At 41.0% G+C, this 20,430-nt stretch overlaps 1 protein-coding gene across 1 annotated transcript in view; it reads right to left on the bottom strand.

Annotated features, from left to right (window-relative positions):
* Window positions 1-20,430, bottom strand: part of TOX2 (TOX high mobility group box family member 2) — a 254,047-nt gene that overhangs the window by 220,554 nt on the left and 13,063 nt on the right. The window lies entirely within an intron of this gene.

Genomic DNA, 20,430 nt, shown 5'->3' with positions numbered 1-20,430 from the left:
CACTGTGGCAGCAGCTCTGCTCCAATGTACACACGATCATTGTTCTGTAAAAAGAGGAAAGGAAGAAAAAAAGGACTCTGCACATACAACTGTAGATGTGGAGGGCTTTTCCCTGCCTATTTGGGGACCCTGTTTTCCCAGTTGTATGAATGGGGTCCTCTTCAGGCAATACAATGAATGTGTGTATGTTAGGGGCACAGCCTGCTGCCCACCCAGCCCCTCACATATTTATTGTATGTGTGAATAATGTATGATAAGGGCTTGCATTACAAGCAAATAAACTAGGCCTCAGGTCATGTTGCTCCTGTTGTTCTCCTGAGGTAAAGCTTTCTGTCAGCCTGGAATCTCCAGCTCTGACGCTTTTAACCACTGAATGCCCAGTTTTTATATCATAATTTTTGAAACTATGATGCTATTTAGACTATAATTACAGTAATGAAGACTTAGCAATGAAATGGGATAGTTGAAGCATAATCAGTTCTTCAGCATCCTTATCTATTAAAAATCAGGTTATTAAGAACACCCAAACTCAGCAGTACTTCAAACCTGAAGCGAACCCAACACCTGGCTTTGTCTTAATACATTTAACTCAGAAAGAACCATTAACGCCTTTAGATTTTCAACATTTTGAAGTGGGGATGACATCTTCCCCTGTGAAACTACTGCCCCCTTCAACAGTCCACTGGGTCACAGGCTTTCCTAAACAAAACACAGCAACAGCAATAAAGTCTTCAACTCATTGGGTGGTTAATCTTTTTCTTCAATAGATAAGGATGTTGAGGTTGATTGCACTTCAACCATACCCTCTCATAGCCAGTTACTGTCTTCATTACAAATACTGTAGTACAGTATCTGTCTCTGTAGAAGATACTTGATGTTGGTTCTTCTGTTTTCTGCACCCTGACATCTCTCCTACTGATGCTGGAGAGTCATAAATTGGTGAATCTGAGGTGAATATTCTATAGCCTCTGCATTGAGATTTGAATCTAGTGTATTTCCTGGCCCCTTGTTCAATAAAATGACCACTAGAGTTCATTTATAAGCAACTTCCTTTGCTTAGAAATAATTTCACACATATAGCATGACTCTGTAAAAAATACTCCTTGGATCATTCCCAAATTCTGGCTTTTTTACATGTAGAAGTTACTGAGCCTTAATACAGGAACTTGTGGCTCAGATTATGACACGAGGGGCTGTTATTTGTGATTATTGTAATCTTTGAGCTATAGAGATAGTCACAAAAGTAAAAAGTTGAACTTTATGGAAAAACGATCTTCTTTCACTGGGTCTTAAACCTCTGCTCATTAAACCTTTTCCCTCATGCCTTCTAGAAGGTTGTTCCAAGCTTTATGCAAGTGGCATAAGTAGGTGAATAATACAGAAACTTTCAGTGTGCAATTTCCAGTACTAGAATTCTTGTGAGAATTTCAAAGGTGCTCTGACACTCCTCTGTCTACTGGTCTTCTAACAGTGGTGATCATTTTCTCCATTTCAGCTGCTTCCCTGTGAGAAGGACATTTAGAAGTCTGGCCAATAATGCGTTTTGCTTAACAAACATTCTGTGGAATGCTGTGAAGTACAGAACAAATTTTAAGTCCTACAATACTCTGTAGCCTAAGCCAGCCCTTGGGAGCTGAACTCTTCTCTACATCACAACGTACAGGATGGAAATGATACAGCACAAGTACCTTAGGAAAAATTACATCTACATACATGGGTGTACATACATGGGACGCGGGTGGCACTGTGGGTTAAACCACAGAGCCTAGGACTTGCCGATCAGAAGGTCGGCGGTTTGAATCCCTGTGACGGGGTGAGCTCCCGTTGCTCGGTCCCTGCTCCTGCCAACCTAGCAGTTTGAAAGCTTGTTAAAGTGCAAGTAGATAAATAGGTACCGCTCCAGCGGGAAGGTAAATGGCGTTTCCGTGCGCTGCTCTGGTTCACCAGAAGCGGCTTAGTCATGCTGGCCACATGACCTGGAAGCTGTACGCCGGCTCCCTCGGCCAATAAAGTGAGATGAGCGCCGCAACCCCAGAGTCGGTCATGACTGGACCTAATGGTCAGGGGTCCCTTTACAAGCCAATAACTGGACACCATTGTCAACAAACCTTCGTAGAACAGCTAGAGTGCTCTCTGCTAGGCATTCTTCAGCTGATTCTTTTTCCCTACATCACTGGTGGCACCACCTGTCAATCGCCCAACAGTGAGCTTTGGCTGCAGGTTCTGCTCCCTGCTGAACTGAGCAGGATTTAACCCCTGCTTATCAGTTGATGAGCAGGAGTTAAATCCTGTTGCTCCAGCTACGTACACAAGTTCCCAGCAGGGGAACTGGCATGCGTAGCCAATGCAGAATCAAACCCACTTATCAGCTGATTTTTTAATATATATTTTTATTTAATAACATTTATATACTGCTTGATTGTTGCGGGCTTAAAAACACACCCAAAACCTTCAAAGTGGTTTACAAAAAGAAGATACAGATAAACAAGAATAAATAAATGAAGAATATAAGGCCCGATGTCAGGCTTGATCTATGGCATCTACAGCTGAAATTACTTCAGATAGCAGGGCAAGGGAAAAGACCCTTCCTGGGGCTGCAAAGAGCCACTGCCAGGCACCTTTCTAGCAACAATTCTCAATTGCAAAGGACAGCATAATGGAGTCACCTTAGTGTCTCATGTATCTGAGAACTGTTGCTGGAAACATGCCCCTGGGGAAAGGGTCGGGCTTGGAACAAATCATGTTTCTAGCACCTGGATATTTCCCCACCCCCTCTATTTTTGCCTGTCAGTCAGAAGCACTACTCCTGCTTTTGTGGTTGGTTTACTGCTCCGGCCCTTGAGTGTTCCTAAAGTAGCTCTTTGGACCCTTGCCAATATTTCCTGATAAACAGCCCAGCCTTTCTACATATGCATTTTCTATACAAGCCAGACATTCTCTATCAGTATTTCATACAGGTTTAGGATCCTTCTACGAAAATGCACAAAAGAATACATATTTTTGTTCTGCTTTTAAGTTATTCACCAAATGGTATTGGCCAGTATTTCTGGGCGACGTTATATGGAGATGCCATAATACTTCTATTTTTATTCATAGAGCCAATCCAAATGCCTTGGCTAATACATTACAGAAAAAAATAGTAATTAAAACTAAGCTAGAGTATTCAAAATAATTGAGCAAAATGCATTTTCTGATTCACTAGGCAAGTTTGTTTTTCTATATAATGTTAATTAGCGATGAATCAGTATTTAGCAACATTCTGCAATATTGTTATCTTAATTAATTATGGTGATGATTATATTACATATATTGTTGTAGGTGCCACTAAAAACTACATATGTAAAGATATGCATTTCCCCCTGTTTTCAACAGGATTCAGTCCTTTTATAAACCATGAAAATTAACTCATTTTATCACCAGGAATAGAGCATCTCCCCCACAGCCAATACAAAATGACTCTTCTAAACATTTGCTAGATTGAATTGGTCTCTTTCTGAACATTTAATTATTGCTTCCTTTAAATATGTAAAAAAAGTTTGCCATCTCTCCACCCCACTTTGAGAGCATAAACAACATCAGCCATCACTCGTATATTTCTATAGATAAGCATATCATTATCATTAGGTCTCCTATACAAAATGATGTGAAGAAGTTAGGTAATGAAAAATAAAAACATAGGGTACAAATCAACCAAAGATAAGCAATTTGAGTCCCACTGAGTTTAATAGGAGAATTGGATGTGTGTTTAATTCTCTCTAAATGAAATTAATGGAACATTAAAATGCTTACTGGTGTCTAGATTATATTCTTACTTTTTTATTATCTCTAATATCCCAAAGGCCGAAGTAGATGTATTTTACTCTTGAATGGCAGATTATTATTATTTTTAATAGGCAGAAAAAGGGGAGGGGAGACCAATCAGGGCTGTGGCATGGGGGCAGGGGCACCAATGGAACCAATGGGAGCTTTCCTCCCATTGGAAATAGGAGGCTAGGGGGCAGTTCCAATTTGGACTCTGAGAGCAAAGCATTAAAGCCCTCTCCTCACATGCTAGTCCCAAGATGAGTCTCTGTTAGGAAGCAATTTAAGCCCATGTGAGGGCTAAAGACATGAATAGTATGATGTCTAGTTCAACCCTGCAATACTAAGGGATAGAAAGCTGATCTGCTTCGGCCTTTGACTGTTCCAAAGACCACAAAGGAATATACCTCTGCTGGTATGTATCCTATGATTTAGTACAGTGGTACCTCTCGTTACCAACTTAATTCGTTCCAGAGATCCGTTCTTAACCTGAAACCATTCTTAACCTGAGGTACCACTTTAGCTAATGGGGCCTCCCACTGCGATTTCTGTTCTTATCCTGAGGCAAAGTTCTCAACCCGAGGTACTACTTCTGGGTTAGCAGAGTCTGTATCCCGAAGTTTTTGTAACCCAAGGTGTTTGTAACCCGAGTAATTACCACTGTAATATTCATATTTATGATGGTATTCAGTTACCACACCCTGCCAGCGCAAGGACTTCCACTTGCACAAAGGGACTTCTCTCCCTCCCCCCATGTGTGTCTCATATCCTCCCCAAATCTCACCAGGTTTAAGCAGGCATGGTGGGAGGAGAGGGAGGCGAATATTCCATGGTGTAACCAGAAATAATTGAGCTGATTGAACAAAAGGCTTGCAGCCAGTGCTTTTTTCTGGGGGTACGCAGGGGTACGCGTGCCCCTAAACATTTTGTGGATCTAAGTTTGGGCTCATTGAGGGGCTGTATTTCATTATGAGTAGAAAAATGAGAGTACCCCTAAACATTTTTTTAGAAAAAAAGCACTGCTTGCAGCTATGTTGGATTCCACTCCCAGTATATTTAATTTATTTACAGCACAATCCTAACTCCCTGTTCAGCACTACTTGGGGCAGGTAGGATGGCGATGTTGATGGTGAAACAAATTTATAGAATGATTAGGTGGTGGTGTCCCTCCACCAGATCCTGCCAAATGCACAGGTGGTGGAACAGCTACTGCCAGCAGTGTAAGGTAAAGGTAAAGGGACCCCTGACCATTAGGTCCAGTCGTGGACGACTCTGGGGTTGCGGCGCTCATCTCACTTTATTGGCCAAGGGAGCCAGCATACAGCTTCCAGGTCATATGGCCAGCATGACTAAGCCACTTTTGGCGCACCAGAGCAGCACACGGAAACGCCGTTTACCTTCCCGCTGGAGCGGTACCTATTTATCTACTTGCACTTTGACGTGCTTTCGAACTGCTAGGTTGGCAGGAGCAGGGACCGAGCAAAGGGAGCTCACCCCGTTGCAGGGATTCGAACGGCCGACCTTCTGATCGACAAGCCCTAGGCTCAGTGGTTTAAGCCACAGCGTCGTACGCCAGCAGTGTACTCACCAACAATAGCCTCCTTACCTGAGCCCCAAAACAAGGCGCTGGGAGGGAGGTATGACTGGAGCAGAGCCAACCACAGATCTGCAGAATCCAGAACTGTTCTACTCCTTGAAAAATATATGTTCTGGGCCCCTCTGCTGCAGCCACCTGGAGTTGGTGCAACAACAAAAAAATCCCAGCCACCACCCTGCCTCTCCTGCCCCTTTTGCACTGAATGGTCGGAGCCAGCAGGGTTTTGAATGCAGTGGTAAACCTATGTCTCCCCATTCAGATTGCTCTGCCCATATTATTATTTAGTCAGTATATGATATTTCACTCCACCTTGGAAGCTTGGGGCACCAGGCAACAGGGAGAACCCCCCCCCTCAAAGTAGCCCATTAAAATAGACAAAAACAACATATGATTCAGACTAAAATACATTAAAAACCCTCTTTTATCTTTTACAGTGCCTCCAACAAATGCTTAGAAAGACTTTGGAAAGTGTCCAAAGGGAGTTACATACAGGATAGCAATTTAGGTCACTTTTCTCAAAGCACCTAGCCTTTTTTGTTTGGCCATTTCCTCCGTGTGATTTACAGCACAAAAATATTATGCATGCTTCATCAGAAATAAGTTGCAGAGAGCTCAACGGGACATTTTTTGACAAGTATGTTTAGGATTGCAACCTTAAACTCTGTGACACGCATACCCTAATCCAAATCATGCTCTAATATATTGATAGAGTTCTTGTACATGTTGGCTATTTTTCTGTTCACTTTAATGGAAGAAGCAAGTCCTTTTCCCATTGAAATGAATCATAAGCCGAGTTCAGATGCAATGCTAAAGCATAATGTTTTGAGAATGAGCTGGACTACAATTAATAGCATAAGATATTTTATTTATTTATTAACCAACGGTCACTCAAGCATCTTAATTATAGTTATCAAAGTTCAAACTGCTTAAGCTGATGGTGTAACTTGATAACATAATTTTTTAGGTTTTTTGTTTTGTTTTGTTTTTTAAAAAACAACTAACTGCCACACATGAGATGTTTTACATATTAGAAGCAAAGCTGAGGTTAATTTGAGAAAGGCTGTTAAGAGATCTTCTAAGACTGAGCTGCTTGTTTTGTTTGGGTGCTTTGACTGCCTAAACCTACTAGTAACATTAATTACAAGCAATTGTCTTTCCTTCCCTTGGTTTTGTGAGAGAAATTTCCTTTCTTTGTTTAAACAGATTTCCACACAATAGGTGAGTGCCGTTGTGTGTGGGTTATACTGCTTGTGTTGTGAGATAATATGTAGACAAAATAATGTTTTTCCTGTCAAATATTGAGTAGGCATCAATGGCAAAGTGACAGGTGGTTAAATAGCTGGCACTTATAATGATTTCATGAAGATGTTTTCCCTTTTTGGCCAGGATTTAAAAAAACAAAACAAAAAACAAAAAAACACCCTGATTTGAAAAGAGGAGACTGACGCAATCTGTTTTGGAGACATTGCTCAATTTTAGATTCAATTTTAGCTTGTAGAAGGACATGAAAATGCAAGAATAGCTTTACTATGTCAAATCAATGGTCCCTCTGGAGTATTATATTATGTGTGGTTTAAGATTGCCATTCTTCTTTTAGTACCTATGCTCCTGTGCATATTTTTTTAAAGTGGCATGCAGGGCAATTAACCTTAGTGGAACTGCTTCTTTTTGTTGTTGTTGTCATCTTTCGGTCTCAGGAGACAATGGAGGAGTGTGCTTTTGGGAGTGTTAGAAGGTTGCAGCGACTGCCATGGCTGTATAAGACCAATATAGGAGAGACATGTTTTGTTGCAGCTGGGGCAGATGAAGGCATCCAGTTATGCTGCTGCAGATGCGCCACGGTGTTTCTTTCTAATGTGGAAATAAAGTGACAGAAAAACTTCACCAGCTGTGAGGTAAAATATGGCAATCCTATTCTTGCTGGAACCACTTCAAAATATCACGGAGGCTGGAATCTCAGGTCCAGAGTAGAAATCCACCCCATATTCTGTAGCATTTTAAACCCTCAGTTTGGGTATCCAGGTGCCTGTCCCATAATAAAATCTAAGATTTTCTTATAAACAAACAAAAGGCTTTGCAATCACTTTGCTCAAAATTCATATGAAATATACTGTATTTGGGGGCATCCAGCAGTGTCAAAGCTGCTTCTACAACTGACTTCCACTCACATAAAAGGACCTCCTCTTCCTCTCCCTCCCCCGCAACTCCCTTGCAACCCAAAATCTGCTATCTAGAATTGGGTGGCCCTCCAAAGACTAATGGAGTGGGGGCACACAAATGGCTGCAGAGGGAGAAGGGAAAGTCTCATCTGGTCCACTTGCATAGCCATGGCTCTCGCCCATAGTGTGATATTTCAGAATCTAGTAAACAACAGAAGAAATTTGTATTTTTAAAAGTTAAAACACAAATTTTATTTCCCCCCTCCCCCCGCCGCCGATATAAAACAGAATATTTCATCAGAAAAACATATCCATTTTTAAAAATAAAGCATAGTTACAGATGGGCAGTTTAATTGAAACTACTACTTCAGGCCTGTATGTTTGTTTGGTTTTTTTGTTCTTGAAATATCCAGCAGCAATAGGCAAATCAAAAGTCTCTCATCCTTATTTGTTATTCAAATGCAATCAAAACTCCCAATATATATATAGATATATAAGTTATTGTTTGATCACAAACTGCTTTTTTCTTGAAAACATGATTTGATAATCAAAATTTAGGATGCACAATTGAAAGTGGTCAGACCAGTCACATGATGGTTTCTCTGTTGCTGGACCAAATTCTCACACAAGTGCCAGTGCAAATATTTGCATTGTTTTAAATTCAACTTTTGTGAAAATTCATGCTAGGATCTTTGAAGTTCACTTTCTGGTCTGTGAGTATGGCGAATCCATAGATAATTTAAGCACAGTTATTTCGCATTTCATTAGGTATCAACTACCCTTGTATGTCTTGTACAGAATTTATCTGGGCAACCAGACTTTATCCACTAAGGATGCTAAGATTTGACAACCTCATTGCTGTTTCAGGTGACAGCCTCCTTTAACTGCTTTTCAGGCTCTGGGTTCAGATTTCAAAGGCAATCCACTTCATTGGGATGAAACCAAATAAAGCATAAATGTCCACAACTTTGTAGGATGGTTTCTTGATTGTATATAATATACCAAAAATAGTATGCTATTATTTTTTGGAACTCTCATTCTTGCTCAGAACTCACACATATCAACAATAAGAACTTGCAGACAAATCATTTCTTATCAAAATCGCCACCCCTCCATCTAATACTGAGCTCAGGTGGTGAATGCCAAAAGAATGGGAGCCACGAGGGGATATTGTAAGGAGCGTGGTGCAGCTGTGCCATACTACCATTTCAGACCCACTCACAGTGACCCCTGCTGCAGGGAGTGAAGGCCTAGACAAAAATAGGTGTAACAAACTAGATAAGACAATGTTCTAGAATTTAAAATCAGCCACAACTTTTATGGATTACAATTGTGGGCAGGCTTTGGTTCAGGCATTGGGTATATCCATTCTCATTGAGTATTCTCATTGAGTATATCCATTCTCAGCCTCCAAATGGAGGGCAGATGCTGGAACAGGGTCATGATGGGATTGTGAGACCTTCTCAAGATGCAGGTCTACCAAGGTGGCCCTCCCAGGCTGCTGCTGGAAGGCCTATAGCCCATCTGCCCCACACCTGGCTTCTCGACAGAGACTTCCATCTAGAGCCCTCTCACAGAGTACCCTGAGATAACACCTGTTTGGGGCTCAGCTGGCCTATATATTCAGAGGTGGACTACTCCACTCTGGTCTACCATCCAAGCCATGCCCCCTGCCTGCCAGAATTGGGTGGCTTGAAATCTACAGATGGCAGGCTGTCTCACCCTCCCTAGCAGCCAGCCGGGAGGAATTATCCAATGGTCAGCCCATGATGGAGTGGCTTCACTCCATGGTGCCGAGGGCCTGCTGCAACAGGCCACTGCTGTTACCCACCCAGGGACTATGCAAGCGGCCATTTTCTCAACAGCTGTGTTGATGTGGCTTATTGGGGCAGGGCAGCATCAAGGTCAGTGCTGTGCAGGCACATCACTGGGAGAGCCAGATTGGATCCTACCACTGCATCTATATGTCCCCAACCTTGCCACTGCCCTGTCCAACTGCTTTCAGGAAACCGATGGCACGGCACTGCCCCCATCATGCTGGCTCCTCCTGGGTACCACATGCACACAGGAATCCCAAGTTGTAGAAGTAGCATTTTTTTAAAAAAAATGCATTAAAAATAGCTCAGGAATGACTGAGCATGCTCAGTAGCCACAGATCGCTGAGTGTTAGTTGGACAAGATAAACAGAAATGGTGATGTCTGGGCTGCATGTTTGCCCTGGTGGGTACAGCAAATGGACCAGTGACAGTACTACCATTGCTGCACTGTGGTCCCAACCTCAGTGTATCACATCCCCACACACACACTGTCATCCAGGCAAGCTGCAATGATTCGTGTGTTGGAGAGTGGGCCTACCCCACCACCTGTGCTGCTAGTGCTTTAAGCTCAGTTGAAAGCATCAGGACTTAAATTATCAGCAAATATCTTGCTATCTGTTTCAGATGTGGGGAGCCTTTGGCCCTCCAGGTGTTGCTGTATTAGAATTCCGATTCTCTTTAGTCGTTGGCTGTGATTGCTGGGGCTGACGAAAGTCACAGTTCAACAATATCTAAAGGGCCAAAGGTTTCACCCCACCAACTCTGTTGTTGGTTTCAATGGCTTGTGAGTCAACTGGATTGGGGTCCATATCTGCATGCCTTTGCTATACCAACCGGTCAGATATTTTTGTATTCAATCCATAATATGTTGCTCAAAAAGACAACATAATTCAGTAACTCTCAAGACAGTGCAAGAAGGCAAGAGAAACAATAATTTGAACCTCAACTATTAATTTTGTGTATGTTCAAGAGCAAATCATTTTAATAGATGCTTCACTTTCTTCATTTGTAAAATGGAAATCATTAACTTTTTATTTTCTTTTGTTGTTAACATGTTAGTGTTTGTATACAGCTTGGGGAAAGAGTCAAAAGAACTGATATTAATAGGAGCAAGGCACAAATACTTTAAGGGGGAAATGCAATATTTGATGGATTCATGGTACACCCAGATTTCCAGCACATCTGAGCATCAACCAAGTTTGTCAAATGGCTGCTAGTTTTGGAATAATGATGGAGGCATCTTAAGGGAACTTGATGACCACCTACAGATCAGCTTTGCTGAAGGCAAATGGGCTTGAATATTACATCTGTAACTGTCTTCTTCATGTGGTTATCATAGAAAGCAGGTGAAATTGCAAGTTTTCCATAGTATGATCTTCCTGCAAACCTGCCTCTTTTTCCAGCCTCTCCACATCAGACATGATATAGATGTGGTTCACAGTTTTTTCTTTTCTGCTATCAGAAGCACAGAAGTGAAATTAATAATATATATATTTACATATATTCTGGGAGATATGGGCTGCTTACATGTAACATAGATGAAATAGTGCAAGTGCCTTTGTGCTGCTGGTGTAAATGAATCTAGTTTGTGTTCATGTAGCAGGGATCAGAATTTGATATGCTGTAATTATGGTGTCTGTTTTACAGGCCAAGTGACATGTGCAATGACTCTTTTACTGAGTCTAGTCCTTTTCCTTCAAGTAACTGGAATTATAGTTTAGTACATGAGACATACTTTTGTATCAACAGCTTCTGTTGGTTAGTGTGAAAGCTTTTGATCTTTAACGCTCCCTTCACACTTACATCTCAATCCTGATTCCCAGACCTGACTCAGGCTTTGAAATGTTTTCTTTCATATTTAACTCTCTAATTCTCATGGAATGTTAGAGAATAACTATGTTGGGATATTGATGAAAATGAGGCAAGAATTCCTAATAGTGCCATGTGTGTATACATTAATTTTAAATGCATACGGTTATTGGAGAGCCTTGGCAAAAAGTCATTTCATGGCAAGTATGAAGAATTCCTGCATGACCAAATCATTCTCAAAGGTTATCAATTAATAATATACTCATTTTCCCATTTCAAAGTAATCAGGAGTCCAATTCATCCCTGACACATAATTCCAACACTGGAATCAATTTTGTGGAACACAGGAAGTTATTAGATTATTTGTCAAACTGCTTGTCCCTCTAAACCAGTATTGCCTGTCCTGAGAGACAGTAGCTCTCCAGATTCTCTAGCAGAGGTCTTCCTCGTCAGCCTGACCCTTTCAAAAGCTTAATATACCTGTGACTAAGAACAAAAGAAGAGCTCTGCTGATCTGACCAAATGCCCAACAGCATCCTGTTCTCACAGTGGCCTACTTGGGACCGCCTACATTTAAAGCCTGTGTACCATTCCTGAGTCATAGTCCTTCCCCCAGAATATTCTTAGTTTTTCATTGCTGAAGAATGATTAAATTCTTTTGATTGCGTTGCTGAATATAAGTGGGTTGAGCAATTTTCTTATAATGACCCTTCTGCTTGGATTTATTACATGGCTATGCTGAGTCATGGACGAGACTGAATGAGAGGAGAGCAGCATAGCGCTCTCTCTCACACACCATTCTCAATTTCAAATCACAGCCTCCCCTAATTTTTTTGGCAAAGACTTGAGCTCCTAGGCCCAGTCTTCATCAAATACAGTTTTACCCTCTAAGCAGCTGATAAAAGTGAATCATCTTGCCATAGCTGCCAACTGTGCATCTTTCCTCAGAGGCCATGGTGCTTAGCTGCAGGAAGCAGAAGTGACCACCGATGAATCTGATTAATGAGTTCTCTGTTACAGGCAGATCTTGCATGGGATTGATTGGATTCTCAGGCACACTGGTGTGGTAAAGAGGTGCTGCACCACTGCCCTCCTGAGAGCTGCACCACTGCCATTTATAGGGGTGGTTGCAGAGGCAGGGCATTGGTGAGGGTGGGACTGTGCAGGCACCCCAGTGGAGTCAACCCAGTGCTTTCTCCTGTGCACCTGTGCAAACCCAACATCCCAGTAACTGGCAGAGATTCTGCAAGCCCCACTGAACTCAACAGGGCTTACTTCCAAGTAGAAAGGCATAGGATTGCTCCATTCATGTAGAATACAAATTTGCATGAGTGCTGTCAACATTCTCCTCCAGTCAAAGAAATATATCCAGTACAGCAGACTTTAAGTGCATAAATATGAGAGCTAGCAAGCATTACACTCTTAGCAAAAGTTATTCTTTGTCCAAAATCACTTGCATTTAATTTAAGTTTATTGAAAACGCTGTTAACTGAACTGAACTTTGGAAATTAATGGTGGGATTTAAAAAAAATAAAAATTGGAAGCATATTTGCTTATCGTCATTTGCTACAGTGACAAGAAAAGCCATCTGTTGTGAGATTCACCAATTGATCTAGGATTAAATGTCAAAATTAATTTATGTGGTAATGCAATAGCTGTGGATATTTTGGATGTTCTTCCTGTTGTTGGATTTTTGTGAGGGAGAAGGGTCAAGTCAGTTTCCAGGTGTTACTGCTATTTCTTTTTCAGCCATTTTGTGACATTGTCAGCATTAATGTTCCTAGAGTACATTCATGTTAGTTTAAAAGTGTGCCTGAACAGTCATTCACACACACACACACACGCGCGCGCGCGCACACACACACACACACACACACACACACTATATTTCTGAATAACAACGACAAAACCTGCTCAAAATGCAAAATCTTAGTATCCGTATAAACTGTATAAGCTTAAGATTGATAGATCTATTTGAATGTTTCTTTTTTATTATTATTCATTTGATTTATACCACCCTTTATCAAAAGATCCCAGGATGGTGTACAATATTAAGAACATATTTTTCGAAGCTTAAAAAGGAAAACATAACAAAAGCATAGTAATAGGTAGCATAATAAAAAAAAATCATAACAGCAGCAACCCTCCTCGCCCAGATTTAACAGGCCATAGATTATCTAACAGCTAAAGGCCTGGGTAAAGAGGAATGTTTTTGCCAGGGGCCTAAATACATGTAATGATGGCACCAGGGAAGCCTCTCTGGGGAGAGCAAATTTGGTATGATATATCTGAAGGCAAAATTGATATGATATATTCTCAAATATGCTCGCACCATGGGATCAGATCTAGGTTAAAATCGGCACATTTGAGTCATTTGGACTACAGCAGGAGTAAAGAGCATGGTGCCTTCCTGATGTTGTTGGACTACAATGCCCATCATCCCTGACCACTGGCTAGCCTGATGGGAGCTGTAGTGCAACAGTACCTGGAGGACACCACATTGGGTACTCCTGGACTAATGCATACGTAGGCTACATTCAGACGGTGACTAGCCCAAAGCCACCCAGTGAACTTCATGACGGATTGGAGATGTGGATACAGTTCTCCATAGCTAAAAAAAGTTCCTACACCACCCTTTGCCTTTTCATGCATTTTAAAGCTCTGCCAAGGAGAGCTTTAAAATGGTCTCTCTTTTGGGTGTGGCTCTGGAGACTGTCACAGTGAGTTCCTGCACTTCAAAATTTACCAATTGTTTGCAGCTCCAAGGAACAGAATGGGCTACAACACTCAGTGAAGAAATAAAAAATACTATGGCTTGTGTTTTGGGTTATTAGCAATCACTTCTATAAATTGCATATAAGCACTTATGCGACCTTATTTTCTTCAGCTTGGGGAATGTGATAGCAACTTGTTAGTTATTAACAGATGAGCTATTTCTACACTAACATTGTAATTTCAAAACTGGCAGTCAAATAAGAGTAGGGCGTTTTTCGTTACTTATCAACTGACACTTTAAATATTTGTAATTGAATTTTTTTCATGCAGGCATGGCACATATCTGTTCCTGGCTGGTTGACATTTACCATTCTTTGTAATTCTGATCTGCTTTTCTGAATTATTTGTAAGTATATTGACAGATAAATATACACAGAGACTCTCTATTTGGGCATGACAGAATCTTGGAGAAGGCAAAAGCAGAATTGCAAATAAACCAGCAAAAGGGAGGGGGAGGGGAGAAACACTATAAAAAAAGAATGCTCAATAACAATAATTACCATTTGAACAATCTGTGAAATTAATACATTATATTGATTGCATTCTTTGGATTTGTGGAAAAAGAATAAACCCCATGTAAAGCAGCATCTACGTGGAGGTTTGCTAGTTTTGTATTCACAGGAGGACGGGGAAAAACTGAGAGCACACTTGAATCAAGAATGTGAAGGGATGCAGAAATCTTTAGATTTGCATATACAATATTGAGATCATGAGAATGTCAAATTTAAATGCAAAATTCACATGTCTCATGAATAAGTCATGAATGGTGGCAAGGCTGATTTATTCTTTTCTTTCCAATTGTCATCATTCTCTCCATCTTCCCTTCCCCACACACATACCCCTTGAATAGTTCCTAATCTGCAAAACAGGCAATTTCTTCTTTCCTTCCACAGGAAATGCATTGATAAATATGACTCTGTGGGAAACCATGGTTTGGTCCAGTGCTTAAAGATGTGTGTGTCTGTAATGTATGTGTATAGTTTAGCCTTGCTTAGGAAGTAAAAAAAAAAAAAAGCATTTCCCTCTCTCTCTCTCTCTCTCTCTCTCTCTCTCTCTCTCTCTCTCTGGAGATACCTCAATGCCATGGCAACAGCCTTCAACCTTCTTCACGTGGGACACAACTAGGTTTAGGAAAGGTTAGCTGTGTGTTGTCACCAGGTGGGGCAACCATGTAAAGTGATGACTTTCCATACACTATGGTATCATGAATTAACAGACTGAAGGCTTCTTATCTTTTTGAGGGGTGGGCGGGTTGATGAGAATGAGTAAACTAAAATTAAAAGTGATACTAGAAAGAGAGGGTAAAAATAAATATCACTTAAAATAATTATAAATATCCAGAGTTAGATGAGAAGAAGGGGGAAGTAAGAGTCCATGAGATGTTTTATAATGCCCATGCCAGTTTGGTCCTCAAATCAAAATACTTTGCTTGGTGCTATGTGTGATGTACCTGAAGAATACATGTAACTTAAGAAGCCTGCTGGATCAAGCCAGTGGCCAGATCAAACCAGTGGCCCATCCAGTCCAGCAACCCATTCACATAGTGACAAACAAGATATATATATATTTTTTCATCTAGGGACATAATAAATATTCATTTGTGAGAAGGGGCTATTGCTTTGTTTTTGTTTGATTATGTATTTTGTATTCTCATTTTGTATTTTTCTGTTTTGAACTACTGGATGAAGGGGGCATACAAATTTAATAATTAATAATAATAATAAAGTAATAAATCTAATGCCACTGAATCAGCACCTACAATCAAAACCAAGCAAGAGAAAAGTGAATTGCTTAGTCTTCCTCCTGCAGTTTAAAGGTGTCAAACACAAAACCGGCTGCACGTATTTGGCTGAAAATTGATAGGTGTCTTACTCAGAGGAGCCTTTGCCATGTCTGCTATTTTCAGAACAATTGCCCACAAAACAATAGGAGAGATTAAGTGATTTCTTTTTTACTTACTCTGAAACTGTACAGGCTACACTTGAAAACCATTACAGATACCCTTCTGAAATTTGGTAGGTCTACCATGCCTTGAAATTTCACCCAAGCGTGCCAAAAAAAAACCCTCCAAAAAAGTTATAGACATTCACTTAAAAAGTCAAACTTCAAATGTGCCCAGCACAAAAAACAAGCACAGCCTAGACTTATTCCCCTATAATTTCACAGGCTTCACTCACTCTGGAAGGAATACTACGCCTGCAAATTTCATTCATTTCTGTCAAAATGAAAAATAGTCATTGTTTTTTGGTTTTCCTGTAGTGAAGGGGAAAGGGCAATGCTTCTTTTTTTCTGGAGTGGACCAGGATCCTGAGCTAAACTGGACAGCTTCCAAAACAGTTGAAGTGGGCTGTTCTCGGAAGTGCTGAATCAGGGTCCAATCTGAATTTTCATGTGCAAATTTCTACTTCCTCAGTGTAATCAACATTTTTAAAAAATCACTACAGCAAGCCTAAAACATTCATGACTTTCCAGATTGTCTCACAAAAAGATCAGCATTTACAAAGGTGTTCCTTAGTACCAGCCATAACAAGAATAATTTGCAATATAAGCAATTCATTAAAAAATGAATAATCTTCAACAGCCAATTATTAAAACCTACATATAGTAGAAGGAATGTCATTTCTCATGATTGAATTCATTTTAAAAGTGCATTTGATTAGTTTGTTACAGTGCAAGGATCATTATCCTCTGGTAAAAAAGCTGTGGACTCTTAATCTACCTTTCACATTTCTAAATGTGTAGGCAATATGGTTAGTTATGCAATTAAGACCTGTGAGCAAATGACCTTTCGAAATTCTCCACCCTATTTGTCAGCTTAGGGTAGTATTCAGCTAAATAATTATGCAGGTGGATGACGTCTGCTTGGTCAATGGGACTTTCCCCCCTCTCCTCCCCCCGTGCCACTCTCAAATTTGCTCCAGAGGGTTAGGGAATCCCTCAAACACAGGGACAGGAGATGGGGAGAACATTATGCTATTCATAGACAAATCCTTGCAGTGATTATACATTTGACCTAGAGCTTCACTGAATTCCACCCAGAGAAATTGGGGGGACAATTTCACCAAATTTCTCCAGTGGGAGGAGACGTTTCCCAAAAGTTTATTGGAGATTACCATTAGCAGTGGCAGTAACACAGCTTCTTTCTCCCTCCTCCTGTAATAATCCTCCCCCTACCACAGCAATTATTCTTCTGCCCCCCCCCCCCGGCCGCCATTTTGCAGTCTTCACAGTGTCTCATATCAGAGGCACCTGACAATTGTATCTAGCATTGTTCTTAGATACTGGTGGTGGGGACAAGGAAATACAACTATTATCAATGGTATTATCAAAGCAATGTGGGGAAAACTGGTGGGAAATTCTGAACAAAAGAGGGCTTTTATACTAGAGCAGGGAGTGGGAAAGGGAAAAGGTCAGAAATTTTCTCAGAAAAATGTCTTTTGAGCAATTTTAGCTCAGCTCTAATAGTATAATTATTTATTTACAGTCAGTGTGATGTGATGGATGGAGTGTTGGGTAAGGCTTCCCAATTTAGGCACACGGAGATCAGAGTCCAAATCTCCACTCAGTCACAAAGCTCATTAGATGTCTTTTCGTCAGTTGACATCACTCTGTTTAATCTACTTCACAGGGTTGTTGTGCAGATTAAAAGAATAGAGAGAACAACACTGTATGCTGTGCTGAAACACTGTGGGATAAAATGGTAAGGGCACGATCCAAACTCTCACCCAATGGGTTGACTTTATTCCATGGTAAACTTGGAGTAGCATTCCAGCCTTCAGAGTTTGGGATAATACAGTGGTACCACTGGTTACGAACTTATTTCGTTCTGGAGGTCTGTTCTTAACCTGAAACCATTCTTAACCTGAGGTACCACTTTAGCTAATGGGGCCTCCTGCTGCCTCTCTGCCCCTACCACACGATTTCTGTTCTCATCCTGAGGTACTACTTCTCATCTTAACCCAAGGTACTACTTCCGGGTTAGTGGGGTCTGTAACCCAAAATGTTTGTAACTCGAGGTACCACTGCAGTAATAATAATAATAATAATAATAATAATAATAATAATAATAATAATGTCATTTATACCCTGCCCATTTGGCTGGGTTTCCCCAGCCACTGGATGGCTTCCAACAAAATATTAAAAATACAACAAAACATAAAACATTAAAAACTTCCCTAAACACGCTAGAGATCTGATAAGTTAAAAAGTTCAGCAAAGCCTTACATTTTAATATTCCTTATATTTGAATAATCTGGGCGTCAGAAAGAAACATCTACCGTGTTGCATATATACGGTGACATGGGTATTTTGTTTTTTTTAAAAAATATTGGGACTCATGTTAGAAAGCAATAGCTTTTTGGTGCCTGTAACTAAACCAAAAAGGGGGGAAGGAGGAGAATTGTACAGCCATTACTCTTCATGTTATCAGGGGAGAAAATAATATGTGAAGCAAGTAATCATGTTTAAGAAATCACAGCTCTAGAAGAAAGGCATTAGAAGAATGCAAACATAAATGTGGCCTTTAAAACATTTTAATGCAATGGAATAATGTTACACTTTCTGAATTGGGGCTACTCAGCATGGCTTTCTTTTTGTAGCCACTTGGCGGATGGATTGTGCAAGATTAATTTATTATACAAAAATAAAACAATCCCACCACTTATACGAAACATTTTGGTAACACCTCTTGTCATTTGCCATGTTGTTTAAAAAATCTTATCTGGTTTCAAGCTCTGCATTTGAGGGGGGAACATGTTATCAATCCCATTCTTTCTGAAAGGATAAAAGGATAAATTCCCTGGGATATAAGGAGATCTAGGAAGATAACAGATTCTCAAGGGTGAGACAGAGTTCTTAAAAAAATTAACTTTGACATGAAAAACTAAGGAAATGTTGGAACGACATTTTGAGTAACAGCACAGTAATAAAGGCATTTAAAATAAACATGGTGTATTTTTATATCATGGGAAAACACAGAAACACAATGAAGATCATTAAGCATGCCCTCCTCCACCCATTCTGAGGCAACTAAAGGTTGTCTGAAACAATGCATAGTGTTTTGAATACATGTGAACACTCACTAAGCAATCTCAATTCTATTTCTTCCTCCCCAATACACATGATACATAATCTGGTATTCACTATAAACCTTTTCAAATATTCAGTGAATGTGGGGGCCGGGGGGGGGAGAATTGGGAACATGCCCACTGTGATCCATGACCGTTCAGCCAGTAAGGCAGCAACATGGATCTGAGAAGCAAGAAAACAGTGATGAGGGCAAGCCAAAAGTCTCCCCACAGGCCCAAAAATGGTTGCCTTGGCCAGGCAACTAACGGTCAATCAAGAAGGAGTGTGAAAAATGAGGGTGCAGTTGATACAGCTTCTCGCTACTTAAGTCAGGGGTGATAGACAGACCTGACTAAATTTTCCAGACACATGAAAAGGTAATCGGCAAGAATGTAATCTTGTCATGTGCAAATTAGATAGATACAGTTCATTAAAGCAAATGGCATAACTCTAAATTTAAATATTTCAGATGATGATCTCTCCCTTTTGCACACAGATACATTCACAGTCATGACACCAAACAGTTTACTTCCCTGTGAGTCCTTGGGTTAGATTCCAAAGCCTTAGGCCAGGGATCAGGAACATGTGGTCCTCCAGATACACGGGTGGCGCTGTGGGTTAAACCACAGAGCCTAGGACTTGCTGATCAGAAGGGCGGCGGTTCAAACCCCCACGACGGGGTGAGCTCCTGTTGCTCGGTCCCAGCTCCTGCCAACCTAGCAGTTTGAAAGCACATCAAAGTGCAAGTAGATAAATAGGTACTGCTCCGGCAGGAAGGTAAACAGTGTTTCCGTGAGCTGCTCTGGTTCGCCAGAAGCGGCTTAGTCATGCTGGCCACATAACCCGGAAGCTGTCTGCTGACAAACGCCGGCTCCCTTGGCCTATAAAGCGAGATGAGCGCCACAACCCCAGAGTCGGCCATGACTGGACCTAATGGTCAGGGGTCCCTTTACCCTTTAACCCCTCTCAGCCCTAACCAGCAAAGACAATGGTGAAGCATGGTGGGGACTGTAGTCCAGCAACATCTAGGCCAGGGGTCAGAAAACTTTTTCAGCAGGGGGCCAGTCCACTGTCCTTCAGACCTTGTGGGGGGCTGGACTATATATATTTTTTGGGGGGGGTGAACGAATTCCTATGCCCCACAAATAACCCAGAGATGCATTTTAAATAAAAGGATACATTCTTCTCATGTAAAAACACACTGATTCCTGGAACGTCCATGGGCCGGATTGAGAAGGTGATTGGGCCAGATCCAGCCTCTGGGCCATAGTTTGCCTACCCATGATCTAGGGGGGTAATAGGTTTCTCATCCCTGCGTTAGGTTTGTATCAATGCATCCATGTATTCTACAGAATTATTCCCCTTTGTTTCTTTTGCTGATCACAGATCATAGGAATAATGCAGA

This window comes from Podarcis filfolensis, assembly GCF_964270895.1.
Source record: "Podarcis filfolensis genome assembly, chromosome: 6".
Taxonomy (NCBI): Eukaryota; Metazoa; Chordata; class Lepidosauria; order Squamata; family Lacertidae; genus Podarcis; species Podarcis filfolensis.
This window is presented reverse-complemented; position numbering and strand designations above follow the sequence as displayed.